Below are 14201 nucleotides of genomic sequence, written 5' to 3'. Positions count from 1 at the left end.
CCGATCTTCGGTACCTATTTTCTCAAAGTCAACTGGTATACATTTATGTTTAATTTCTTTAACTTGAATGAAGATGCGACGGTATTTGTTTAAAGCAACTTGCCATAACTAAAAAAATATCCATGAACCATAAACAATATCAAAACTTATCTTTGGAATTCTGCAGGAATTTGATGGGATAAACCATGAAGTAAATAACTTAATAATAAACGATTTTGTACCCAATATCACTAGTCTTGGGATTACCGAATATAATATTGCTTAAAGTTTTTGTAACTTTATTGGTCATTTAACTTGATAGTTCTATAAATTCATTTAAAAATCCCCCCCCCCCTATTGACAATTTTGTTTAGATTCACCATGATATATAGTCAACCTGTGGTTTAAGGATGTTTCTTATCATGACGTAACATTATCAATCATTGTAACATAATTCAAAATTGTTTTGAATTTTTATAAATGTGTACACTGTCAATATTAATTAAAATTTTAATTACTTCTTTGTTTGGCGCTCATTAATTACGTTATCGCGTTTATTGTTAGTTTGTTTTATTTAGTTGTCGCGCTAATTATTGTATTTAAATGTTATTTTTTGTTGCTTATTGAATGCTTTCTTAATCGATCGTATTAATTTATCTTAAATTGTAACACATTGCCGATGGACAGCGAATTGGCGTTCTACGATAATTGACTTACTGAACGATGTTGCCATCGCTATCCATTGATCAAAATTATTGATCGGGAGTGGAAGTAGATTACTCGCTTGCCATACCTTACAGAAAGGAAGGTTTGGCCACTTGCTTTTGAGCACTTGCTGGTACCATCCTTGAGACAGACTCCGAAGAGAGAGAGGAGAACGCTGGACTTCGCCTGATCATTTGCATGACTGCACGCTTGGCTTGCTTATCTCTCTCTTTTGCTATTCTATCACTTGCTTGAAGACATCCGCTCCCTGCTGCACGAAAAATCTGTTATTCTTGGGAACACGAGGCACGCATTGCGCGGTGAGTCAATTACATTGCTTATTAATTATTTTCTCATTCATAATTTGCTATGCACGCGGTTTTAGCGAGAACATGGGTCTTACGCTCAAAGCCTTCGTAATTTTCGTTTCATAATTTTTGCTATTTTGCTTAATTTCGCATCAGGAGAGAATTGTCGATACTCTCCTTTACTAATTTTTATATACACTTTATCATCAATTTAAGATTTAAGCTTATTTAAAATTTAGGCTTTATCATCAATTTAAGAGCTTCTTCTAAACCAAAATAAATATAAGTGTCAAACTAACATTTTAACATTTTTTGAATTTTTAATTGGAAGAAAAATGTTTTTCAAAAATGTAATCTTAAAAAATCAAATATTACCTGATCATCGGTCTTTAAGTGAATAGTATCTATATAATTCATAATTTTTAGCTTTATTCTTTTTTGTGTTTGCAGTAAGTAATAGAATTTCATCTTCACTTGATGAAGACGAAGATTCTAAAAATTTATTTGCTACAGATAAGTCTATATTTCTTGTCACAACAGTTTAATTCAAACAGTATAACACTGACGTGGCCCCTGCCATCAAAATCGGGGCCACTTTAACTGCATTCAATGCACACAGAGTATTTTGCATTTCTAATGAAATGCGCATCACTTCAAATATGTTCACTTATCTTACCAATAAAATATCTTCACTCACAATCAACGCTGCCAGTGCTAGCAAGTTTCTCCCAATAGAACACGGTATAACTGTTTTCAGAAATTCATCATGTACTATTTTCAAAATATATAATTATTAACATTTTATTATTGAGACATGTAATATTTTTGACCAATCAAGTATCTTTTGTTTAAAAGAAATATTCGGTTGTGGTTTTTCAAATTGCTCTTCGACTTTTTCGTCGTGACATAATTCTCCTTGATGAAGGTGATGTAAATTTCGCTATCATCAAAGATTCTAAAAATTGAAAAATTTGTTTATTTACAAAAAATATTTAATTTCTAAAAATATTACTTGTTACATATTCGAGTAAATAGGAAGCGCAAATATGAGAGCGCAGGTGCGAGTAGCGATGAGTAGGATCGAGCGAGCGAATCGGGGGGAGTCCGTCTCTTGTTCTGAGTCAGGAGTCACAAAAGGAGAGACTTTTCGGGAAACTCTGTAACAGATAACATGTAATCAAGTAAAGTTGTATTTCAATATAATAAGGAGCAAAGAAATTTCAACCTGCACTCTACCACGTTACTCTCCCAAAGATGAATACGAATACACGACATTACTAATAAATATACATATAATATATCTCACAGCTATCGTTATGCGATATTTTATTTGAAATTAAATAACAGTAAATACTTAATATCATATAGAGTATAAAAATAATATATATATTCTCACCTGATTTATAATGTTTTGCTAGTAGTTATAATGAATCAAAGTTTTCTTGATCTTCATCTTTATTACTAGAATTCATATATTTTACATTTGGTTTGGGTTTTCTTTTCTTATTTTGTATTTCATTTTCTAATTCAGTAGATTGTAAATCCGAAAAATCTTTACATACTTTCAGTTTCTTGTTAACCTTATTTAAATAAACTGAAATTTAAAGAATTATTATAGGGATGCATACATTTTCTACGAACTAAAATGTCAATCTTTTTTTATATACAAGTCAAAGAATAACTGAAAAATATTATCAAAATCGATGTGCTCAATATTTTTCCTTTTTTTTTCTTAAATGATTCAATATAAAAAACTCAAATTCATAATAATTCTTGAATTATATGTATAAGCTAATTATAAATTGGTCAATGATGTCACATAATCATCATGCATTTAAGTAAGAAATATATAGCGGAGAGACCCGCGGGAACCGCGTACACATAACTTCCAGAGGTCCTACTAGACCAGACCAACTCGTATCTCGTGAGAGAAAGCAAGGCCACACTGCCACCGCACAGGGACCACGTGCAATGGACGCCTAAGCCCCCGCTCAAGTCCTATGATCCCCGCGGCCGCTACACTCTATTGCGCATGCACACATTCACACCTATATCTTCATACAGCCAAACACCCAGGCATGTATTCCGAATAGACTTTACAATGGCGTAAAGCCGCTGGCCCGGGCCAGCGGTGGGCAGTCACAGTGGTGAGGACATCGCCCATTCACCTCCTTCCCGACTCGACACAGGAACTCCTCAAAGCATCCGTGCCCGGAGAGCACCTGCGTCAGCCGAAAAGTCAATGCATTTGTCGGATCCAACCCCAGTTTCCCCTAGTTATGAAGCCTTTTAGCACGAACTTTTTTTTACTTTATGGCTTAGCATATGTAGTGAAATGTTATAATTCTTTGTAACGGCGCGGTATGTGGAACATTTCCTTAAAATTTTCCTTACACCTGCATCGACAATTTTTTTTTTCATAAAATATTTTAGATAACATCCAATTTTTTTATGTAAATCAATGTATCTGACTCTATTATTTGTTGCTATTTCGGTCACATTTAAGTTATTTTCTATAATTCTTCTTAAAACTTGATTACTTAAATAACAGTAAATACATAGTTTTCAACTCCCCCTAGCATTTATCCATTCACGCTCGCAAGGATAGAAAAAGAAGTATGGCAGCTATCACTCAATGAGAAGACATACGAGACTCCAACAATCTCTGCCTCTATTTTTCGATAGCCCTTTCGCGACATCGGCACCTCACCGTTTTCAGGAAGCTCTTCGTCATCACGCGTCCCTCTTTCCAGAGCCGCCGCCGGACATCGTACATCGTATCTGTACGCATCACGGCGGCAATCTCGAGAGGGCGGACACCCGTCATAACGCAGACCGCATCGTATGACACCGTCCGATAACCACGGGTCACTCGTATTGCCATCCTGCTCATTATTCTCGTAATCATCACATTTTTCTTGGATCTACTAAGATTTCCCGCCCAGAACGGCGCACCATATAGGGCCACTGATGCGACTATCCCAGCATAGTCTGCGCGTACTCTTTCTAGAGCCAAACAGATTAGGGAGTAGCCGTCCCAACGCGTTGGATGTTTTGTCCGCCCTAGTGGATAGGTTCGCGAAGTGAGCATCCAAGCTCCAGCGACTATCAAGGATCAGACGCAAGTACTTAAGTCCCGTCCCGATCTCCACCGCATTATTAATCCTTAAACGTGTTTAAAGCGGCCTCCTCCGCGAAGCGTGGAACCATGGTATCTCAGTCGTGTAAGATGACATCTTGATTCCTACTCCCCTAATTCTAGGTATCATCTGGGCAATCCCCGCTTCAGCCTTTATGCGGGCGATCTCCCGGACGACGCCTTCTCTCCTCTCACTCTAACGCTTTCTCGATCGCGTTTGCTCTTTGCATTACTTGGAATCACGACGAGGACATGGCAAACAGGATCCCATATTTTTTAATTTTTTTTGTATATTTTAGTTTATAATTTTTTTGTATAGTATTTTTATTTTTTATATTTTAAAAAATTTTTATAGATTAACAAATTTTAAAGAATTCTCCTCCGATATAAGTATTATTATGAAGATACTTAAACATACACTTTTCGTACTTTACCACCTGCAAATTGTTGAATTATTTCTATGAAATTGAAGGATTTTGCAAAGTCATTTTCTATTGATAATCTATCTTCGAGCATGGTAGAACGCAAATGTCTATAAGTTTTAATTTGCTGAAACTTCGTTCTCCTGAAGCTACAGTTACTGTAATAGAGTATTCGAAGAGCAGTCTACAAATTATGATAAATGTCTTGCCACTTATTCTCGTGAATCAGTTGAAGCACTTTCAATGACGACGATGGCTCATCGGAATCATTTAGTAATTGCTGTATAAAAATATTAATTATTATTTTTAAACATATACATATACATATACGAATTATAGAAATAATTTTGAATAATTAGAATATGTAATGTTAACTTACGTGTCTACAATAGAATAGAATCAGTGAATAGCTCAAGTTTTCATCAAAGTAAAATCAAGTAAAGACTGGGAAGACTGGAAAAAACTAAGAAATATCTTAATTAATAATTTAGTTTAGAAATATACTATAACTACGTGTTTTGATTATGTAATTTACGTATTAAATTACGTATTAAAGGACCACGCAGAAAACATGGAAAATGGCTTTCGGTAAAATTGGCTGAAATTTTGCCATTTTGTACTTCTTACTGATCAACGACGTGGACCTAGCGAGTCTCTGATTCCTTTGTGTGTATATGTGTGTATGTGTGGGTGAGTGGGTGAGTGGATATGCATGTGTATGTGTGGGTGAGTGTGTGAATGGGGGTGTGTGTGAGTGGGTTGGGGCTGGGTGTGCGTGTGCGTGTGTATGTGTGTGTGCGTGCATGCGTGCGTGTCAGAAGAAATAAGAACCCCACAATTCGTCACTTCCGCGGTAGCTAATGTGGGTGGACCCACCGTAGGATCCTTATTTCTGTTAACACTCACACCCACACCCCCCATACCTACCCACCCATCCACTTACACACACACACGCACACACACATACCCTCACCCACCCATTCACACACATAGACACGCACACCCCCACCCAGCCCCAACCCACTCACACACACACGCGCACGCACATGCACATGCCCACCCACCCTCACCCACCCCTCCACACACACACGCATACGAACACACACAAGCACACACATTCATATCCATCTACCCTCTCTCTCACACATAGTCACAAATACATATATACACATAAAGGGATCAGATACTCCTTACGTCCACGTCGTTGATCCTGGATAACGCTGAAAGCGAAAAATTATTATAGGCACTATTATCGAATTTTGAGCTATTCCAGACTAAAAACGGCTCGTAAGATTGACTTGTGACTATAGTAACTTATTTGATCAGCATTACTGGAAGTACAAAATGGCAAAGTTTCAGCCAATTTTACCAAAAGCCATTTTGCATATGTTTTCTGCGGGGTCCTTTGTATGATAAATCAAAATGTTTTTCCTAAAAAAAAATTAATAGATATTATAAAAATATTATAAAAATGCAGGTTACATCAAATATAAAAAAGTTTATATTAAATTTAAGAAATAAATATTATAATATAAAATATAATAAATATATAATTTTCTTTTAACATATTTGCTTTTTCTTTTGAAAAATACTGAGAATTTCTTGTTTTAACTTGTTTCCTGAAATATTAGATTCATCGCTATCTGTAAACGTAGCTTATTCTAAGTTAATACATGCTTCTTGCAGTCTGTCCTTATCGGGTATAGTTTTGAAATTATAAAAACGACCATGTGGTATTAAATGTTGATAGTTGTTCGAAGTGAGTTTTTAAAGCACTTTCAATAGTATCGATTATTGGGTAGAAAATGGTCGTCTTGAATAATTCTTCAGAATTTGATGGCGTTTTATTTGCTGCTTCGTAACCAAACATTTTCTTCTCTCTTTGAATTCAGACTGATTTAACAACTGGCTGAATTTTAGCTTCGTTAGCTATATCCTTGGCCGTAATTATTGCCGTTGAGTAACCAATATTTCTATACTCTGTTACAAAAGTCAGGCGCTTTTCTAGCAAATTCGACGCATTTGATGTATCCATAATTTCCGCTTGTATAGCCTTACATACAATGTTGACTTGGAATAAGATGTCGTACCAAATAACTAATATAAATAAGAATGCAAACCCTTCCTTATGCTCAGCCGACGATTTAGCTTCTGACGCAGCGACTGCATCATCTGTCTCTTTGTGGAGTTTAATGAGGGCACCGATCATTTTCGGATACTGAAAACGAACGGCTTCAGGACTAGAAATTCTGCTTTCCCATCAAGTTTCACAAACTTTTTTAAATGTGTAGAACTAGTGTGAATCTCACGTTGCGAGTGGTAGGATATAAGGAATAGTCGCGAGAGATATATGTGCAAAATTAGCAAGTATATCCTTTAATTGGAACCTTAGCAATACAAGAAAATATACATGTGACTCAGCAGAAAAAGATACGTGCGCGGCACATGAAAAGAGAAGAAGAACAGTAGAGAGAGAACATAAGCTGAGGAAATATCGCTCCTTGCCTATCTCGATAATCACGAGATGGCGTTACAATATAACAACGCGGAAGGTGACAGAATAGATTTAATCTATTATTCCAACACGCCCTCTCAAGTTGCGCGTTAATGATTTTTGAAGTTTGCAGCTAGTAGTCCCAACTCTTTCAGGCATCTTTCGTGCGAGACACGAGGAAGTGCCTTAGTGAGGATATCAGCAGTCATACGTGTTGTGGGCACGTGTTGTAATTCCAATTTACCAGATGCGACCTTCTCACGAACGAAATGGCATCGGACGTCTATATGTTTCGTCCGAGCATGATGAACAGGGTCGGAAGCTATGTATAATGCCCCGAGGTTGTCGACAGAGAGAACGATCTTTCCATATTCGTCCATCCCAATCTCGTGGAACAGGCTTCGCAAATAGATGGCTTCCTTGGTAGCTTCCGAGAGACTAATGTACTCGGCCTCGGTAGACGATAAGGCAACTGTCCGTTGTTTCTGAGATCTCCAAGAGATTGCGGCTCCACCTAAAATATAAACGTAACCAGTATAAGAACGACGGTTAGATGTGTCGTTCGCCCAATCGGCATCTGAAAATCCGTGGATAGGGTCGCCTGCTTGGGTATAGACAAGCGCCAGATCAGACGTCCCCGACAAGTATCTCAGAATTCGCTTAGCCGCTGACCAGTGTTTAGCCTGAGGGTCATTCACATGTTGAGCCAGTCTGGAGACAGCATTTGCGATGTCTGGCCGTGTTGCTACAGCCAGGTACATTAATGCACCGATTAACTCACGATACGGCCATTTTTCTGAGTTGGGAGCCTTATTCACCAATGGCTCGGTTGCGGAACGCTGTGATGGCATCTCAGAAGGTGTAGCTACCGCGTTGCAGTTTTCCATTCCATATTCTTTCAGCAACGCCATGATATAACCCGTCTGAGATAGCTCAATCACATTGTTTTTTTGTGTAATTTCTAATCCCAGGCAATATTTTGAAGGTCCTAGGTCCTTTACTTCGAAGTCTTGCAGTAGTTGATCTCTGATCTCCTGGATCCAGGTTTCATCCCGCGCTGCCACGAGTAAATCGTCAACATAGACGACGACAAGCATGATTTCGGAATTACGCCAGCCATAATAGAGGCATGGTTCGTTCACTGTGGCCTTGAGCCCAAGTTCCTTCATTGTTGGACTCAACCTTGCATGCCATTGTCGTCCAGCCTGACGTAAACCGTACAAAGCTCGTTTAAGACGACATGCATTTCCCCCTTTTTCGATCATATTCAACATAGTCTGAGCGCGTTTGTGAACTTCTGAAGCATTCGATGTCTTAGCAACAATTCTTTTCAGCATCTCTTCAAGCATCTCAGGCATTTTCATAATGACCTTTTCTTCGAGTTGACCATTTAAATAAGCAGTGACAACATCGAATTGCCAGATTTTTAGCCTTAGCTCTGCAGCAAGGGCCATCAAGGTCCTGACCGTTTCTAATCTTGCAACGGGGGCGAACGTTTGATAATAGTCGACTCCGAAGCGTTGACTATATCCTTTTGCAACTATTCTAGCCTTGCGTCGTTCAATCTGTCCATCTGGACGATATTTGTTCGTCAACACAAACCTGCAGCCAACAATGTTCTGTCCCTCGGATTTTTTGATGATATCCCATGTATCATTCTTCAACAAACCTACGACCTCTTCTTCTACAGCTCTTCTCCATTCTTCACGATCCTTACCCTCAAGTGCTTCTTGAACAGATACTTCGGCCACGCCGGTAAAAACATTGTCTGGGTCGCTTGTCTCTTCTGAATCCATCTCTATCGGACTCTCTTCAGCCTTCTCCGTCGACGTCTGGGATCTGAATAATTTTTGGGGTCGGCCTCGGTTTCCGGTGCGAAGCAATCTAGGCCTTCCAGGCGCTCGCTTGAGCCCTTCGCATTGTATCGAAGGTTCACACGGAGAATTAGGAGAGGCAACCAGTGGAACCGTTGCTGTGGGGTCGGTAGGAACTAGCTCGATACAATCGCGGGGAGAATCTTTGGAGGATTCTTCACTCAATTTCGTTGTACTTTCCACTGTCAATTCATCCAAGATTTGTGAATCATCAGATAGATTATTAATCTCCTCTAGGAAGCGAACATCTCGAGCAATGATAGTTTTATGTTTCGACGGGATCCACACCCGGAAGCCTTTTGTGTCTCTAGGATATCCTACAAAAATGCCTTCCAATGAACGGGCTGCTAGCTTATCCTTCGTCGGATCTTTATCTAGAACAAAAACTTTGGAACCAAAAATTCTTAGGTTATTATAATTTAATGATTCACCTGTCCATTTTTCAAATGGAATGTCTCCGTTTAGGGCACTCGTTGGGCACCTATTACGTATATAACAAGCAGTAGCGATGGCATCGGTCCAGAAACTTGCAGTCAATCCCGACTGAAGCATCAGACATCTAGCTATATCTTGCAAAGTCCGATTAAATCTTTCAGCTACTCCATTTTGCTGTGGAGTATAAGGGACTGTTAATCTGCGTTCAATGCCAATTTTTCCCAAATACTGGTCGAACTCGGCGCTACAATACTCTTTGCCATTGTCTGACTGCAAAAGCTTTATTTTTCTTCCGGTCACTCGTTCTACCATAGCTTGATACGATTTAAACGCCTCTAATACGCCCGCTTTTCTTCGTAGAAAATAAACTTCGGCCAATCTAGTGCAGTCATCAACAAAAGTTACAAAATATCGTGCACCATTTGCAGCCTGTGAACGATATGGGCCAACGACATCCGAATGTACAATCTTCAATGGCTCAGAGCACGGATTTCGATCCTTTGGAAACGGTAATGCAGTCATTTTTCCTTTTAAACATATGGTACAACGCGACAGATTATCAATATCTTTTAAGTTTACATTCGACGAAACGCGGTCCCGAATCGAAAGCGAGAGGTCCCGCGCATTTAAATGACCCAATCGGCAGTGCCACTTCAACAGTTCGGAGCACTCCGTTGCGATCGCAGCATTTTCGCATTTTACGTCTTCGCGAACGTAGTATAAGTCGCCTTTACGATCCGCTACTAATCTCACATCACCATCTCGACTCACTACTCGCGCTTCTCGATTATTGAAAAATACGTCGTGTCCCATGTCTGTTATCTTTGCCACTGAAATTAAATTTGTGCGTAAGTCGGGCACGTATAACGTATTTCGGAACTGCACCAATCGTTTTCTCTGCTTAGTCGCAGCATTGAGAATGACGTCGCCTTCGCCTTTAATTTCTGCAACGGCGTGACTAGCTAAATTTAATTTGTTTCTGCCTGATTCGTGAATCCATTGAAACCTTTTTTCGTCACCACACAGATGGGCAGTACATCCACTGTCGAGAATCCAAGGTCGAGTTGTTATTCCACACTTGCCTCCAAATGCCTCTTCAATCGGCACAGTCATGTGACAGGCAGCATACGAATCATCAACGGCACTTGCCGACTGCTGAGCTTTTCGAGGGGACTTACTTTCCTTCCTTTTTGGGCAATCCGGCCTCTTGTGTCCTACAACACCGCAGTCATAACATTTTACTATCGGGCTATTATTCTCGGTTCCCTTCTCATCAGTCTTTTCTCTTCTGGGATGTCGAAATCTTCTTGGTTTGCCATGTTTCACAGCCAATGCAGTAACAAGCTCTTCTCCAGCCTTTCGGGCTTCTGTTTCTTCCATAATCTTTACCTTTAATTCCTCAGCCGTGGGAAGTTTATCTCGAGACTCAATGGCACATCTAAAATTCTCAAATGACGCCGGAAGGCTATATAATAACATTATAGTTAACAGGTCTCCATTTACCTGCACATCCATACCCTCTAACTTGTCTACAGCGTCAAAAAATTTGTTGATATGGTCCTTCATGTTTCCGCCGTCTTGCATCCGCTGATGTATGAGCTGCTTTAACAACGTTGCTTTCCTTGCGGGCCCCTTCGAAGCGTAGATTGACTCGAGTTTTAACCATATATCACGTGACGTTTCGCATCCACGAATTTGCGATAATTCTGAAGGGTGAATTGAAAGGATTAAATCTGATCTTGCCTTTTTGTCTGCAACAGTCCAAGCCTGCGCGAGGGCATTTCCAGCTGCCGTCCCAGACATAGGTTCTGGCTTAACCTTCTCTCCGCATACATACTCCCACAGATCATTCTTCGTAAGCAATGCCTCTGCCTGTAGTTTCCAGGTATCGTAATTGTCTTTCGACAGCAACTCGATACGATACGGTCCATATGATGCAGAAGCCATTGTATGAAAAAATGTGTAGACACTCGGGTCAAGCGTGAATTCACACAGGTTAATCGAGCACGTGGAGAAAGTAAAGAAAAAAACTAACCTCAACGCTCGGCGAAACCTGGGCCCATAACCTGTAGAACTAGTGTGAATCTCACGTTGCGAGTGGTAGGATATAAGGAATAGTCGCGAGAGATATATGTGCAAAATTAGCAAGTATATCCTTTAATTGGAACCTTAGCAATACAAGAAAATATACATGTGACTCAGCAGAAAAAGATACGTGCGCGGCACATGAAAAGAGAAGAAGAACAGTAGAGAGAGAACATAAGCTGAGGAAATATCGCTCCTTGCCTATCTCGATAATCACGAGATGGCGTTACAATATAACAACGCGGAAGGTGACAGAATAGATTTAATCTATTATTCCAACAAAATGATAGTAATTTATATTTTTTTATTATATCCTGTCACTTCATTGAGGCGGAGAATAACACAAATAATCTTTGAAAAATTCCGAACAAGGACATAGATTTTACCGATGTTTTTACATCTGCTGCGACTAGATTTAAACTGTAACAATCACATGAATTAAAAAAGCTCTTGGAAATTGTCTGAAAATTCTCGCCCTTATCTTTTCATATTTACTCCATTATCATATCTTTGTCCACGGCAATCGTTCATATCTAAATCATAATTTTGTATAATATAGTCGAAGAAGAGACCAGTTAGTCCTTCCTCTGTAGAATCAATTATCGGCTTACAGGCAATAAACATTCTTTTACGTGGACTTTGTTAACGTCGACAAAACGTAATGAGAAAATTGTTCGACGTGACTTACATTAGAAGTATAATCCAATATAATCCAATATCGATAAAATTTTTTTGAATTTTATCTCCAAGTAAACTGAATCGTTTTACTACAATAATGAATAAAGGTCTCCTTGTTTATAATGTGTCGAAGGTGCTCTATCATAACAGGGTCAAATTTTCTTAATAATTCAACTAATCCTAAAAAATTACCGTTGTTGAAAATGTTTAACTTATCAGAAGTCCCTCGAAAAGATAAGTTGTGCCCTCATAAAAATAAAACAATTTCGATTAACCGCTCGAGAATAGAAACCCATTGCATTTTCTCGTCATTAATCTGCCTTTGTAAATGTTTGTCTTTTCCGCTCAACGATTTCAGGCGTTTTGAAGCCTCTAGCCAATTTTCCATAGCGCGTAAATGATTAGGGGATATTTCATGGCTTTTAAAACGCTCTGCTAAATGTTTCTAATCATTAAAATTTTTCTTTTCTCAAATTAGAGTTACAAATTTGGCAAAACAATTTATAGCTAAAATAATATATTTTATCTGTAGACTGTGAATAAACTAACTACCTTCGATAGATTTCTCCATTAAGCATAACTCTTTAAAAATATACTTTAGAAAAGTAACGTCTATTATTGTTACGAGGGTATTGTCACGTCTGGGTCACTTTCCTTTCTCTCTCTATGCCTCGGATAGGGAAAAAGTGGAGCTCTCTATTTTTGCGGGGCAACCTGCTTATACCGGTTATACTTCAAGACCACCAAGAGCTAGGAACTGAGTGTATAGAGTCTAGGGACTTATCAAGACTTAAGATGGGGAATATTAATTACAAGTAGGCGTGACGTCAGTAATTATGATTTCTTCTATGTCTTCTAAAATGGAGATTACTTGGTTCAAACTGATATTTCCTTTTAAATAATCGTAAATTGCTTTAATTAACAATGACACGATTATGCCATATTCTAAATCTACGCCTTGGTTAAGATGCAGATAATTCATCTGTATAAAAGATGTAGTTATAAGTGATATATGATCGTCCATTTAATTTCTGAATTCAACGTCTATGTGGACAAAAGGCATATTATCCAGACAAATAAGAAATTGATCAATATCTAATACTCCTTCTATAAAATCAAAGATAAAAAAAATAAACCCATAATTATCTTAATAATAGTATAAGTACTACCGCTAGTTAAAAGTTGGATTTTGGAATTTGTATATTCGGATAACATTTAGAATAGAGACAATAATGATGTTAATTTAGTTTATTAGTTTGAATAATCTACATTAGTAATTTAAGTAATTATCGTACTCGTCTATGGCTAGAGTCTTCTGGTAATAGGAATTTTAATTGAGATATTAACTCGTTAAGAGAGAGTTGTGATGCTTTGAGGGAAATATATTCTCTGAAACAATCTTGATTTTGACAAAATTTCTGCGAGGAAAGTTAACTCAGGAAATTGTAATGAGAAGTCAGTGTGCTAGGATTGTTGGGATTGTTAGGAGCTTCTCGCAATTTAATTTGTCAGCACTCGATTCTTTATTTAGAGGTTGGCAGATATTAATTTGAATGGATGGTGTTTTCAACCAATGTAAAGACTGATTTTTTTATAAAGGTGAATTTAAGATGTAGAATAACTTTCGATTTTTTCAATGTCCACAATTGTTTTATTTCAAGATACCTGGAATAATAATCAGAAACAAGTAAATACCATTTTTGTTTTAAATTAAAAAGGTCCATCCCAATTTTCTGCCACGGCCATTTTGGGAAGTTGGCATATAAGTGGCTCTCGGGCATTTGATGATTCTTTTATGCATTGAAAACATTTATTCACAAATGTCTCTATATCATTTCCAATATCTAACCACCAGACTGATGCTCGTACTCGTGCCCGACACTTCGCTATTCCTTGATGTCCGTTCCTTGATATCCTTCTATAAGAGGTTATACCTTTTTTTTTTTTTTTTTTAAGTCAGGAAATTTGCCTAAACCAAACTTCGCCGTCCTGACCCCTGAGGGAGGGTCAGGAGGCTTCGTGGTGGATTCCCGCCCGTAGTATCCCGAAGGACTATCGGACGGGGTACCGACCTAAAACCTG

The 14201-nt window shown here is 38.4% G+C and overlaps 1 long non-coding RNA gene across 1 annotated transcript; it reads right to left on the bottom strand.

Annotated features, from left to right (window-relative positions):
- Positions 1–1829: 1829 nt before the first annotated feature.
- LOC114942155 (uncharacterized) lies at positions 1830–2996 on the bottom strand. Its single transcript, XR_003821761.2, has 3 exons — positions 2872–2996; positions 2389–2586; positions 1830–2149 (listed from the first exon to the last, which is right to left on the bottom strand). It is a non-coding gene; the product is annotated as an uncharacterized LOC114942155 (long non-coding RNA).
- Positions 2997–14201: the final 11205 nt, after the last annotated feature.

The sequence above is a fragment of the Nylanderia fulva genome, unplaced genomic scaffold, assembly GCF_048542155.1.
Source record: "Nylanderia fulva isolate GAGA-0341 unplaced genomic scaffold, ASM4854215v1 Scaffold156, whole genome shotgun sequence".
NCBI lineage: Eukaryota > Metazoa > Arthropoda > Insecta > Hymenoptera > Formicidae > Nylanderia > Nylanderia fulva.
The sequence above is the reverse complement of the archived record's forward strand: the minus strand, read 5'-3'. Positions and strand labels throughout refer to the sequence as shown.